This window comes from Maniola jurtina, chromosome 13 (genome assembly GCF_905333055.1).
Source record: "Maniola jurtina chromosome 13, ilManJurt1.1, whole genome shotgun sequence".
Taxonomy (NCBI): domain Eukaryota; kingdom Metazoa; phylum Arthropoda; class Insecta; order Lepidoptera; family Nymphalidae; genus Maniola; species Maniola jurtina.
This window is the reverse complement of record NC_060041.1, coordinates 9,447,951-9,460,406: the sequence shown is the minus strand read 5'-3', so window position 1 is coordinate 9,460,406 and position 12,456 is coordinate 9,447,951. Positions and strand designations below refer to the sequence as shown.

The 12,456-nt window shown below is 34.9% G+C and overlaps 1 protein-coding gene across 7 annotated transcripts in view; it reads left to right on the top strand.

Annotated features, from left to right (window-relative positions):
• Positions 1–559: 559 nt before the first annotated feature.
• LOC123870723 (homeobox protein cut) overlaps positions 560–12,456 on the top strand; it is a 210,189-nt gene continuing 198,292 nt past the window's right edge. For all 7 annotated transcript variants that reach the window (XM_045914110.1, XM_045914106.1, XM_045914104.1 and 4 more), the window contains exon 1: positions 560–1,010. The gene's annotated coding sequence lies outside the window, so the exon portion shown is untranslated. The remainder of the gene's footprint in view (positions 1,011–12,456) is intronic.

The following is a 12,456-nucleotide window of genomic DNA, read 5'->3' as shown; positions in this document are numbered from 1 at the left end:
GTTGCATTTATTATTTTAAAAAAGATTTTTTTTCTTATCTGTACTAACTTCATAAAAAAATACCGCAATTCCGAAGTAATTTGTTCGTGTCTATGAGCCGATAAATGCTTGGAATATATGTTTGGAATATTCAATTATGCAATTTAATGCATTAATGCATAAGACATCAATATCTAATTGATATGGTGTTAGATAAATGAAGCGTGACTGTTAATAAGTGTGTAATGTAAACAAGTAAGTGTAAGTGTCACCATTGAAGCTTGAAGTCCGAGCGCCGGGCAGTCGATTGCGCCGCAAAAAAAAGCGCATCCTATTATCGACTACAACAAAAGGACTTGTGCAGCGATACCTAAGTACACATCTCGATTCATCGTCTCGACTCGATCCGAACCGATCCTATTGGCGCGCCCCACTGTCGCCTCGAGGGAGCGGGACGGGGCGCGGAGTATCGGTACGGAGTGACAAGGAGGGAGACGGTCATCTTAGCTGCCGAGTAGCGTCCCACTGGGCGGGGCCGCGCCAAGGAGTGAGCCTCAGATGCGCGTAGTGCTGGTGGGGCCTCGTCCGAAGGATCGCACTGCAGTCGACTGTCGCGGCAACGACGCGCGCCCGCGACCACGTCGTTCCGCTCCCGCTCAAAGGATCACCTTACGTAATAACTAATCGGATCGAAATCGTTCATCCGATTATCGATTGTGAAAAGTGAACTTTCGATACTTGTGTACTATTTTTTGTTTATAATTTTTTTTTTCGCGCTACAGTGAACTTGAATAATTATTATTGTGCGCTCTGGTGTTATGTTATTGTTTTGTTTTCGCACGGACTCATAAGATTATTTTGGGCGTAGCTGTTTGCTTTACAATATTTTTGTTTTTGACTCTGTGAGTGAATTTGGTAAACCATACCTATCTCAAACGATTTTATGTTGTTGTGGTAATTGACTAATACAGTGCTATGTGGACATCACTGAGACATTATCATCTCATGTGAAAACTGAACTTCGAATAACAGTAAGTTTTATTGTTAATTCATACTTACTGGTATTTTATCTTAATTTCTTAGTCTCGAGTGACAAAATTCTCCAAGTAGGTAAAATATATTTTTTAAACAATGATAGGTATCGCTCATTATTACTGAAGTTAAATGAAATTATGATAGTTTACTAAAATAGTTAAAATATTAATGAAAAAGAGCAACAAAATATTTTGACCAAAATTCACTAATCTAAGCGGGAATAAAATCTATTTTAAATTTCCTCTAACCGATTATTTACTTGAGAGTATACCTAACTACAACACCACTGTCGAAGAAGACGGTACTGTACCAGACAAAATACACTGACAAAATAATTGTCAAAATTAATCGATTATAAAAAATTATGGATGATACGTTATTTCACCTTTATGAGAACAGGTGAATTCTAATTGGATTTGACATACCTAGATATAAATTTTTAATTCTTATAAGACTATGAATGAGCTTAGATTTTTTTTATTAATTTTATTGATAGAATCATCGAATCAGAATTAAAAGAAAGTTCAATTATATTGGTCCAGTTACTAAGAAATCGAATAAGAGTTCCCTAAATTGTAAAACACTTCTTCGTATGGGAAATTACATTCTGTTATCTCAATTTTTTGTATTTAAGATAAAAAATAAATGAAAATATCAGTATATTTCTAACAGTAACATTATAAGTCAGTGCTTATTGACATAAAAGTTAGAAATGCGGTGCAAAACTGTCATTCAGTAGATCAAATAGTTCATTGAATGTGAGTTAATTGGTGCAAGTGTAGCCGGTCTCTGCGTCGGCATGCCGATACGAACCGATTCGTTTTGTTGTCCGTGATTGATGAGTGTCAATTACTTAGTGCTTTACCCTATACTCCCCTGTACTTCATACGGGGTTTATTTTTATCCGGACAATGACGTTTTGTCCTTTGGATAGAAAGTTCATTAATCTTATTAGTTTAAATAGAAGGTTTTTGAGCATTCTACCTAGCTGTGTTAATGGGGATAATATTTTGCTTCTTATTGTAATTATGGACAAATATGTGTATCTAGGTACCTAGATTGTAATTAATACGTCGATCAAGCTCATTACTTAAACAAAAAAAAATGTAACTAAGCACTAAGTATAAACTTTACCTATTTATACATATACTGAATTATAACATTTTTAGTTTTCTGATACTGTTAAGGTGACAAAATTAAAATAAAATCAGCTTACTTATATTAACTAGTGTAGTTAGGCATTCTAAGTGTTCCAATTAGATAAATGAGGTTTTTTATTTCTATAAACTTAAGTGGTCTTATAGCAAAATATTCAAATAGGTAGATTCCAATCCAATCATCCAATTGTAGGAAGAAAGATAGGATTATTTTGTCGATTTTCGTACAGGTGTTTATCGTTTCTGATTAATTCACTTGTACCTAGGTAGTTACTAGTAGGTAATTAGGTACCTACCTAGATAAATAAGTAGATTATATTATAAGGAATATCTTTTCCTTTAAACTATGTACCTATATTTAGTCATATTATAAAACCCCTAACGTAAAATGTTACTCATTCATTTTTAATTATTTTACTTTAAACTTTATTTAAATATACTTAGTAGGTAGGTAGGTACATAATATTATGTTTTCATAAAATTACTTTTACGGTCGCAACAAAATGTTTTAGGTATTTTATTTTCATTTCTATATAAAATCCTTTAATTTTGTCTTATTTGGTTATTGTAGAATTAATAAGATATTTCGAGCTCCTATTTTGTTTAACTAATTCAATAAGTCTAGAAATAGAAGAAGGTAGGTAGGTAGTTAGGTAGACATAGATTTTTATAATTTCAATGTAATAAAAAAAATTAATATGTTTTTATTATGTAAGTAGTTATTTTATTTAATGTCATAGCAGAAATAAAAAAGTTGTTTGCGATATTATTGTATTATTTAGTAGGTATAGTATAAGTATATAGGTTTAATATCTATGTATATTATATCGAATTTCATTTACTTTGTGTTTTATTTTTACCAACAAAATGTCGACAGAAAATTGAATCCTACTAAAATATACCTATTAAAAAACTACTTACCTACCTTCTAATTATAGGAAAAATAATAATGCTTGCCAATATTTCTGTTAACAAATTAAGTTTTAACATTTGTTTTAAAAATTAAATACTAGACAGGATTGGTGTCAGAACAATTAATTATTCTTCGTCAATGTCATTCATTAGGAAGTTTGGTGAATTTGGTACAGATGGCGTCACGGGAGTTTCTTGACCCCTTTCTCTGGCGAGTGGGCCATTTTGTCTGATATTTTGTTTGATCTTCCTAAATCTTTTGAATGGCGCGTCTTCACTTATCATTTTTGATTTTTTTTAACCCCCGGCCCAAAAAAAGAGGGGTGCTATAAGTTTGACGAGTGTATCTGTGTATCTGTCTGTGGCATCGTAGCTCCTAAACTAATGAACCGATTTGAATTTAGTTTTTTTTTTGTCTGAAAGGTGGCTTGATCGAGAGTGTTCTTAGCTATAATCCAAGAAAATCGGTTCAGCCGTTTGAAAGTTATCAGCTCTTTTCTAGTTACTGTAACCTTCACTTGTCGGGGGTGTTATAAATTTTTAATTTACACTTGTATTATTTGATTTTTACACGCACATTACCCATGATGATTTGTCACCACTGAAATCGATTAAATGATTCAACTTTTCCGGTTCATAAGACTTAGGTAAGTAGGTACTGCGCCACGTTTTGTTCAAAATCGGTTTATTATAAACAAAAATATTATAGAGTTTGACGTGAATTTTATACCTATAAACAAAGCCGCGGGCACGAGCTACTCCAAGTCCTCCTCAGTAGTTATTTATAATGCAATGCCAGCCGAAATACATAAATAATCATTAATCAATTTTCCTATCTGTAATCTTTCCATAAGTTACCTACTTACTTACCTATAACTTATCAAAGATGTTTTCTAATAAAACAGACCATACTATAATAGGGTTTTCGACTGGAGTAATAAAATGATGTGATGTAAGTAGGTATCTATAGTGGTAGTACATGGGGCAAGAATTAATTATTAAAGAGAATAATTTAAAAAATCATGATTTTCATTTATTTTTAGCATAATTACTAATACACATGATAAAAAAACCCCGCAGAAATTACTCTATTTTTTTGAACTACATTCGATGTAATCGTAAAATCCCAGAGGAAAAAGAAAAACACCAAAATCTAGATTTTGGTTAAGTTAGATTAGAATATAAATATTTTTTTAACACTCTATTGGGTACTATTATTATCTTAATATTATCAGGTGTTCACTAGTCACTAAACTGTGCTCTACGATATCACTAGATTTGTTTAGTGAAATGGTCTAATTGAGTTGTTGTTTTAACATCTAACACCACTAACAACAACAAGGGATATGGCCAACTCCCGGCTTATGCCATTTCGCTATTATCACCTACTCACCTAAATTATTTTTTACGCAGGCAAAGTCGCGGGAAGAAGCTAGTAGACAATAAATCGCTTAGACATAACTTAGAGCAAAACCATAAACGATTTTCTATTGTTCAGCTAAGTAGACCTAGTTTTTATCACTAGAAAATGTATCGAGAGCAATTATTATTGGCACGTATAATCTACTTAGGTAGGTAGTAGGTAGGTACATAATTCTGTCTGTCTGTTGTAATGAATACCTATTTGCTGACTACAATATTATCTGCCAAAATAAATATAGTGCCATAGACCTAAAATATACCTACTGTATAGGGCTTACCTACCAAGTACCAGTATCAATCGATTTTAGTTTTGGACACAAAATTAAATTGAATATATAAACATCTAAAACGTTATTGCTATCTTTGGCATCAACTCACAATATTCTGTGTGTAAAAAAAAAACATATTAGTAGCTTTGTTTTCTATTAAAATATTGAGTTTGAATTTAATCCATAGGTAAAACTTTATCTAGCTAGGTAGATAAATAGGTACTAGGTATGGTCTGTTTTTGGGTTATGTACCTACTCAAAGGGTTACAACGGAGCCCTCTTAATGTCACTCTGTTGTATGTCTGTCTGTCCATCCGCGTTCAACAGGTCTCAACCTGAAATTTTGGTATTTGGTCAGTAGTAGGTTAATTATTTTTCATTCTCAACTCTCATTCATGCGGGTTTCCTCACGATGTTTTCCTTCACCGTTAACGCAAGTGATACTAACGCAAATAACTCTGAGAAGTTAGAGGTGCGTGCCCGGAATCAAACCCCCGACCTCCGATTAGGGGGCGGACGTATTAACTAACCACTGGGTTATCACAGTTTCCCTTCCTACATGGCTTAATCCTGCCCCGCTCACATGTAATGAAGACTTAAGAAATATGTAAGTAGGTATCTACTTATTTTGAATTTAAACACATTAATATTCTAGATGATCTTGCAAGTCAATTATCGATGATTAATACATTAAGTACACCATATGTATGGGTAATACGAACATTAACGAGCAAGACTATTATAACACATGGTGTAAGCGATCCGCCATATCTGAATACTAGTTCACTTCCGCTACAATTAGATACTAGAATTGTATAGTAACTATATACTATGCAATTGATAGCGGCTGCTTATATTGAATGGCTTGTGAATTTAAGCTATTAAAATAGCAAGTTGCTGTAAGTCTTGCTAACAATGAAAAGAGTCGAGAAAAAATTAAAAGGGTCCAGAAAAAAAGCTTCTCGAAGAAAGAAAAAAATTTACGTCCTGTCTGAAATTAATCAAAGTAGCAATTTCAAACTCAAACCATTTATTCAAAGTAGGTGTAGTACTATTGTACACCGTTGATGGACAGGATTGTTAGAGTTGTAAGATGATATAGTGATGATAATTAATTACGTGAACATAAAACTGTAGAACGCTACGACCGGGTTCCAAACGCGCCCAGGTATGAGAAGAGCCCACAACGAACTCTAAGAGACTCTATGAGACTGTAAAAATGGTCCACCTAATCTTTAAATAAGTAACTTTATTTCATGCATGGATCAATGTTTTATTATACCTAAGTACCTCTATGATTGCACATTATATGCTAAGTAGGTACGTCAAGACGTCTCTTATTGACATCTAAGTAGGTACCTTGAAATTCTCCAAAGTATGAGAGTCTGTGTTATCTATCCAACACACCTAGTCTCTCCTTTCATCAAAGTTTGCCTGGTGGAGATTGCTCTGAGCAATAAGGCCGCCTTTGCATACAATTGTTTTTAGTTTTTAATTTCTTTGTTTTTTCTTGGTTATTTCGTGTTTTGTGTCCAATAAAGTTTTCTATCTATCTAGTATCTATCTATTTATTCTTTACCTAAATACCTAATACTAAGTCCCTTGACTTCATGTGGGTATGTCGACTTGGGTTTATATGTCAGATGTCTCTTTTGCCTACCGATTCAGAAGGTAGATTCTACTGAGAAAAGCCGGCAAAAAACTCAGCAGTTACCTAGGTAGCAGGTAGGTACTTAGGTAATAGAATAGTTTATATATTAGGTATTGTTAGGTAGGTTACTTGACCAAGAATTCACTCATACAGGTAAGTACCTACTTACCTAGTATTTTAATTAATTTAACTACTCTCGTAAGTTCCAATAACAAAGAATTAATATCTGTAAAGACTAAGACCTAAAGCCATAAATATAATTCTGTTTTAAGACCTAATTAAGTAGGTATGTGCCTACTAATGGTGACACAATAAAAACTTGAATAAAGCTTCTGTAAAAATATCTTAGGTGTCAGTTAGCAAAAATATAAACAATCTGCATTACAAATCGTGGGATACATCCGGCGTTATAGGTCACATATTGGCCGATAATAATTGAGACACATTACACCTTCATATACAGAGTGCTCTGATTTTAATTAATTCTATGTAATGTGAAACAACACTAAAACCCGACTACTACCGGAGAACTACCGGTAGATATCGCTAGTTGTAGGTACCTTTATATAGTAAAATTTGTTTTCTGCCGCTCTGTGTATTGTTTCGGTGTAAAATTTCAAAAATTTTCACGCCCGCTGCGCTCGCCTTTTTCAGCGTTTGATTTCACCAAAGTTTTTTGTTTCAAATGTCCTTTGAAAATCCTTTTTTTCTAATCAATTCCTGGCTGATTCCTTGGATTATACCTACGAGTAGTACGTCACTATTATAAGTAAAGGTAACCTTACTAAAGAAACCTACAGAGGTCTTACCGTAAACCTAGATTCAACACAAGCTTTATACCTAGGTACATTTTAAATTCAAGTTAATTATTGCTACTTATAGACTCAATAAAGAATTAAACCAGTTCCTAACTAATTCACCCAATTATAAGCAGGTATAACTATTAAAGGTGTGCCCGGTCTAGACTAAGTAGGATATGAATAATAAATAAGCTAATATAATCGAAATTCAATACATACATAATTAATGACAGTATTCAATGTAAGTTTTGTCATTTCTACGAAGTGTCAAATTTTTAATCTCCGATAAAATTTATAACCTACGTTGAAATATTTAATGTCAATGTACCCATTTAGTGTAAACGCTTTACATAAATGTGACGGTTGGCATCACGATTGGATAGTAATTTTAATTTTTATGGCTTTCATAGCTATGCACGAGCCACGCTTGGACTAGTTATTTAGTTTTCCGCTGGCAAATTATTGTTAGTAATAAAAACGCATTATAATAGGTTCGTATCATGTTCGTATCTACTGACCAGAGGCATTGCCTTGAAAAGTATAACAACTCTAAGGATGAGGGTTAACAGGGCTCTCTCCGTCACTCGCTTCATACAATCGTAGTTCCAATTTCATTTAAATATTAAGCAACCAAAGTCCATGAAATTTTGCAGACATATTCTAGAAACTAATATATGTGTCTGTGGTGTCTTACATTTTTCTAAAAATATGTAGTTTTAAAATTACAGGGGGTCAAAGATTTGTATGTAAATTTTTAAGGCCGCGTAACTTTGAAACTGAATTTTAACCGAAATCTGGAAAACCACAGACATAGATATTAGTTTCTAGAATATGTCTGCAAAATTTCATGGACTTTGGTTGCTTAATATTCAAATGAAATTGGAACTACGATTGTATGAAGCGAGTGACGGAGAGAGCCCTCTTAAGAACCAATCAATTTGAGGATTACATCGATATTACAATAAACTAGATACGTCAAGCTGAACATAAAGTACATCGCACACTTTTGTAATAAATAATGATACAACTTCGACCATTGCTGTAGAGTGTTATAAAAACACTGTTCCTCCGGTCAATACTGCTCATTGTAGTAACCTAATGCTCAAATCTCCTGGTCAGTGATCAGTGATCACCTTTATGGAATTATAGTAGTTTAGTGTTATATCACCAGTCAATTTTGTCATTTTAAACTGGTTAGACCTGCTTTTTTGCTCTGCTTAATAACTCAGTAACACCCTGTATAAATTAATCTATCTATTGTTTAAAGCTGGCTGTGCCTACAACACAAAAAATGTTTATCATAAAACTATACCTACTTACATGTATTGATTGACTAGCTTTTTCTTGCGGCTTCATTCGCATGGATTTGCCTAGATTTTAGAAAATCATGTAATGGGCACCTACAACGGAATCCCTTTGACAGCCGGACAGATAGACAGACAACAAAGTATAAGGGTTCCGTTTTTCCTTTTGAGGTACGGAACTCTAAAAATAAATCTAAAGGTATCGCTCCTCGCATAGTCTTTTACTTGCATGTTGTGAAAGTCAAAATCGCAGACTAAGTAGTAGGTACTCGTACCTACTCGTACGTAAGTACCTACTCGTACCCTGACCACGAGTTTTTTAAAACCCCTTGAAAACTTTTTTTAGATGCATAATCCCGTCACTATTAACTAATCAGTAAATTCGTACTTTTACCTAATGGATAGGGACTGACGGCTGGTGCTCTCCGAGGCACGCGCACGGAGGGAACCCAAAGGTCCAATTCGGACATTATAGTCGGTCACCCATCCAATTATCGACTTGGCTCAACGTTGCTTAACCGATTGATATTATGTAAGTATCAAGTATGCGTTTTCAGAGTTGAGTCTACGCAAACAAAGTGACGGATATAAGATAAGTAGTCATGACATAAAACTTCGAATAGAATCCGAGAGGCTGCGAGCGGATCTGCTAAGAATATTTGTTATTATTAGTAAGCATACCTACCTGAGAAATAATTGTAATCATCGGATCAGGTCACGTGGGAAGCAATATGAAACTGAAAGGAAACTGAATGAAGCTTTTATTTTATCAACTGATGTCGACCTCTTTAGTGAGACTACGTATAGTACACGACAAGATGAGATGGCAATCGGAGTATGAGTCGGGGGTATGCCGCTCACACCCGCACGTCACCCGCGCTCACCCGCACAGTGCGAGGGATGTGCGGGTGTGCTTGGCGTCCCCTACCGGTTGCCATCTCAATCTGTCGTGCACTATACCTATAGAAGATGGCAGTAAGTGGCTGGATGAAAAAGGCGGAATACTTAGTGTGGTGGCGAGCGCTCGGGAAGGTCTATCTATCTTCTTCTTCGTCGTAACACTCTTGGCAGAGTGATCGTGGTCATCGCGAAGTGACGTTTTTGGGGGCAGATGTTGTGTTGTGGGACGCACAGCTCGAACTACTGGATGGATCGGGCTGTTTGGCATGCAGATAGCTGATGTCGCCATCATAACAGACAGAGACATCAGCTTAGAAAGGATTTTTGGAAATTCAACCCCTAAGAGGGTAAAATAGGGGTAACTTGTTTGTGTATAGTCATCACTCATCACATAAAACTGCGAGCAGAATCCGAGACGAATAATATTTTGTTATTATATTAGATACTAGCCGATGCCCGCGTGAATTTAGGTTTTTTGAAATCCCGTGGGAACTCTTTGATTTTCCTGGATAAAAAGTAGCCTATGTGCTAATCCAGGATATTATCTATCTCCATTCTAAATTTCAGCCAAATCCGTCTAGTAGTTTTTGCGTGAAGGAGTAACAATCATACACACACACACACACACACACACACACACACACACACACACACACACACACACACACATACAAACTTTCGCCTTTATAATATTAGTGTGATTAGTACCTAGGTATAGTACTGAGAATTTATTAATTGTAATCATTGGATCATGCCGCGTGGGAAGCAATATGAAACTGAATAGAGCTTTTATTTTATCAACTGATGTCCGACCTCTTAGGAGTGAATAAGATTGAATCAGATGAGACTAGGTAGGTACCTATAGAAGATGGCAGTAAGAGGGCGGATGAGAAAGGCGAAAGACCTTAGTGCGGTGGCGAGCTTTCAGTAAGGCGTTTTTTTTTTAATTTAGAATCCTTATTTCTGTAGGATTCCGTAGGTACCTCAAAATGAAAAAAGGACCCCTAATGGGACTTCACTTCGTTATCTGTCTGTCTGTAGTGTCTGTCAATTTCAGGGGAACACTAACTATTATATTTTCTACGTAATAAGTTCAAAGCAAGTCATATTTAGTTGCTTAAAACGCACATACCTATCTATTTATATATTACCTTTGATTTTGATTTTGACTCTGAAAAGTTGCATGCCATCGAACCCCGGACCCCTCGACTAAGAAGCCGACGACGTTCTATCGCCGCTTCCATGGTGTACAAAAACCAAGCTTACCTAACTGCACTAATTCCTACATGAACTTGTAACAATTGTTTGTGTAAGCAATAGGTACAACGACACTTTACACCGTGAGCCACAAGTCACAAGCTCTAACGGGAAGTCTAAATAATAAGAAACTCATAATTGATTAATTATCTTAATATAAGAAATTAATTCTTAACTTAACACGTATTAAAAAAAACGGCCAAGTGCGAGTCGGACTCGCATAACATCGTAAGTATAAGCAATACCAGTTTTTTTTAATCTTCATTTAGTAAGAAAAAATAGCACTAACTACCTAGGTACTTGATATGGTAGAAAGAGCTTCCTCAAAACTGATGATTTGTTTGGCGGTCATTTTTTGATGAAAGTGACATAAATGTTACTTCCGTCCGAAAAAGATCTGAGTTGCTCTCAAGTCATGCTAGAAATTTTACTTCAAAAAATCTAACTGAGACCCAAGACTGAGACTAAAAAATCTGACAGAGAGGCGGGCGGTAGACAAAAATGCAAATTCACCTAAGTAGACTGGCCCGCTAGTCGCTACACTCGGTCAGTAACTGCCAATGACTTAAACATAGTACAGTAAATAATGTAAACGGATTAACAGAATCACAAAACAATAATTACAAAAAGTATAAAATAAGCATATCCGCTTACGCTTATGCCTTTTAGCATATACCTAGTTCGACCTACTCATGCACAAACAATATTTTGAGTCTTTTGTTCCTAAACTTAAGGTTTACTATCGCTTGTTAAGCCCGTGAGAAAAAAATGCTCACGGCTCAGTTTGTAGCTGATAAGGAACGGCCAATCCTTGTAATACGAGCCACTGTTTTATTGTTATTAGCAATTTTTATAGATTTCTAAGAATAATCGAAATAAAAACGGTTCTAGAACGATTGGAGGTACCTTTTAGGTATCATAATGCAAATGGAATATTTTTTACTTTCTGGTGACGCGGAAAACTTTATACATACGCGATAAAAAACGTGTTAGTCCCACAGTTTGCCTTTGTTACAAACCGATGGTAATCGAATTACGTTATTTTTCTGGTGTCAAATTTTATTTGCTAAGAATTTCGTCTACTTATGCTATTTTCCGCCTTGTCCAACATTTTGTACCAAGCAATAAACATTCTAGAAAACTTAAAAACTTTTGTGGTGTTTTCTTAATTAATTACCTAAGTAGGTAACCTACTCGGTGTAGGTAGGTACCTATTCCTTATCATTTTTATTTTATGACTCGTGTCAAATATTTTTAGTTAGGTAAAGATCTACTCATTTATATGGTTTTTCTATAATTACTTGAGTATTTTATGCTTACCTACCTAATATTTAAAAAACCCCTCAAAAGGAATATAAGACGTAGGTATAGTCCTGTACCTCCCTATGTACCTAATTAGGTATTTTAAAATTAAATACCTAATTGATTTATTAAAAAGAGTTCTTCCAGTCTACTTCTGAGAAACAGGGATTCTCACTTTTATTTTCACAAATCCACAAAACCTAAAACCTCATCAAAAACGGCCCAAGCTTCTTAAATATAATAAGTATGTAGGTAATATGCTGAAGTTCTTTTTCATTTCTGGTTTAAAAAACGAAAACCAAACTCAATAAAAGGCTACCGATAGAATTTAATCGGATAAACAGTAACAAACTGAACCATGTGGCGAAATCGGTGCTCGAAAAAAAAGCAAAATATCACTGTGTCGTTCAGTCGTATAGCGGCGTCCCTCTCTTCCATCACATGTGTTGCACGCGTGAGATCAATGGT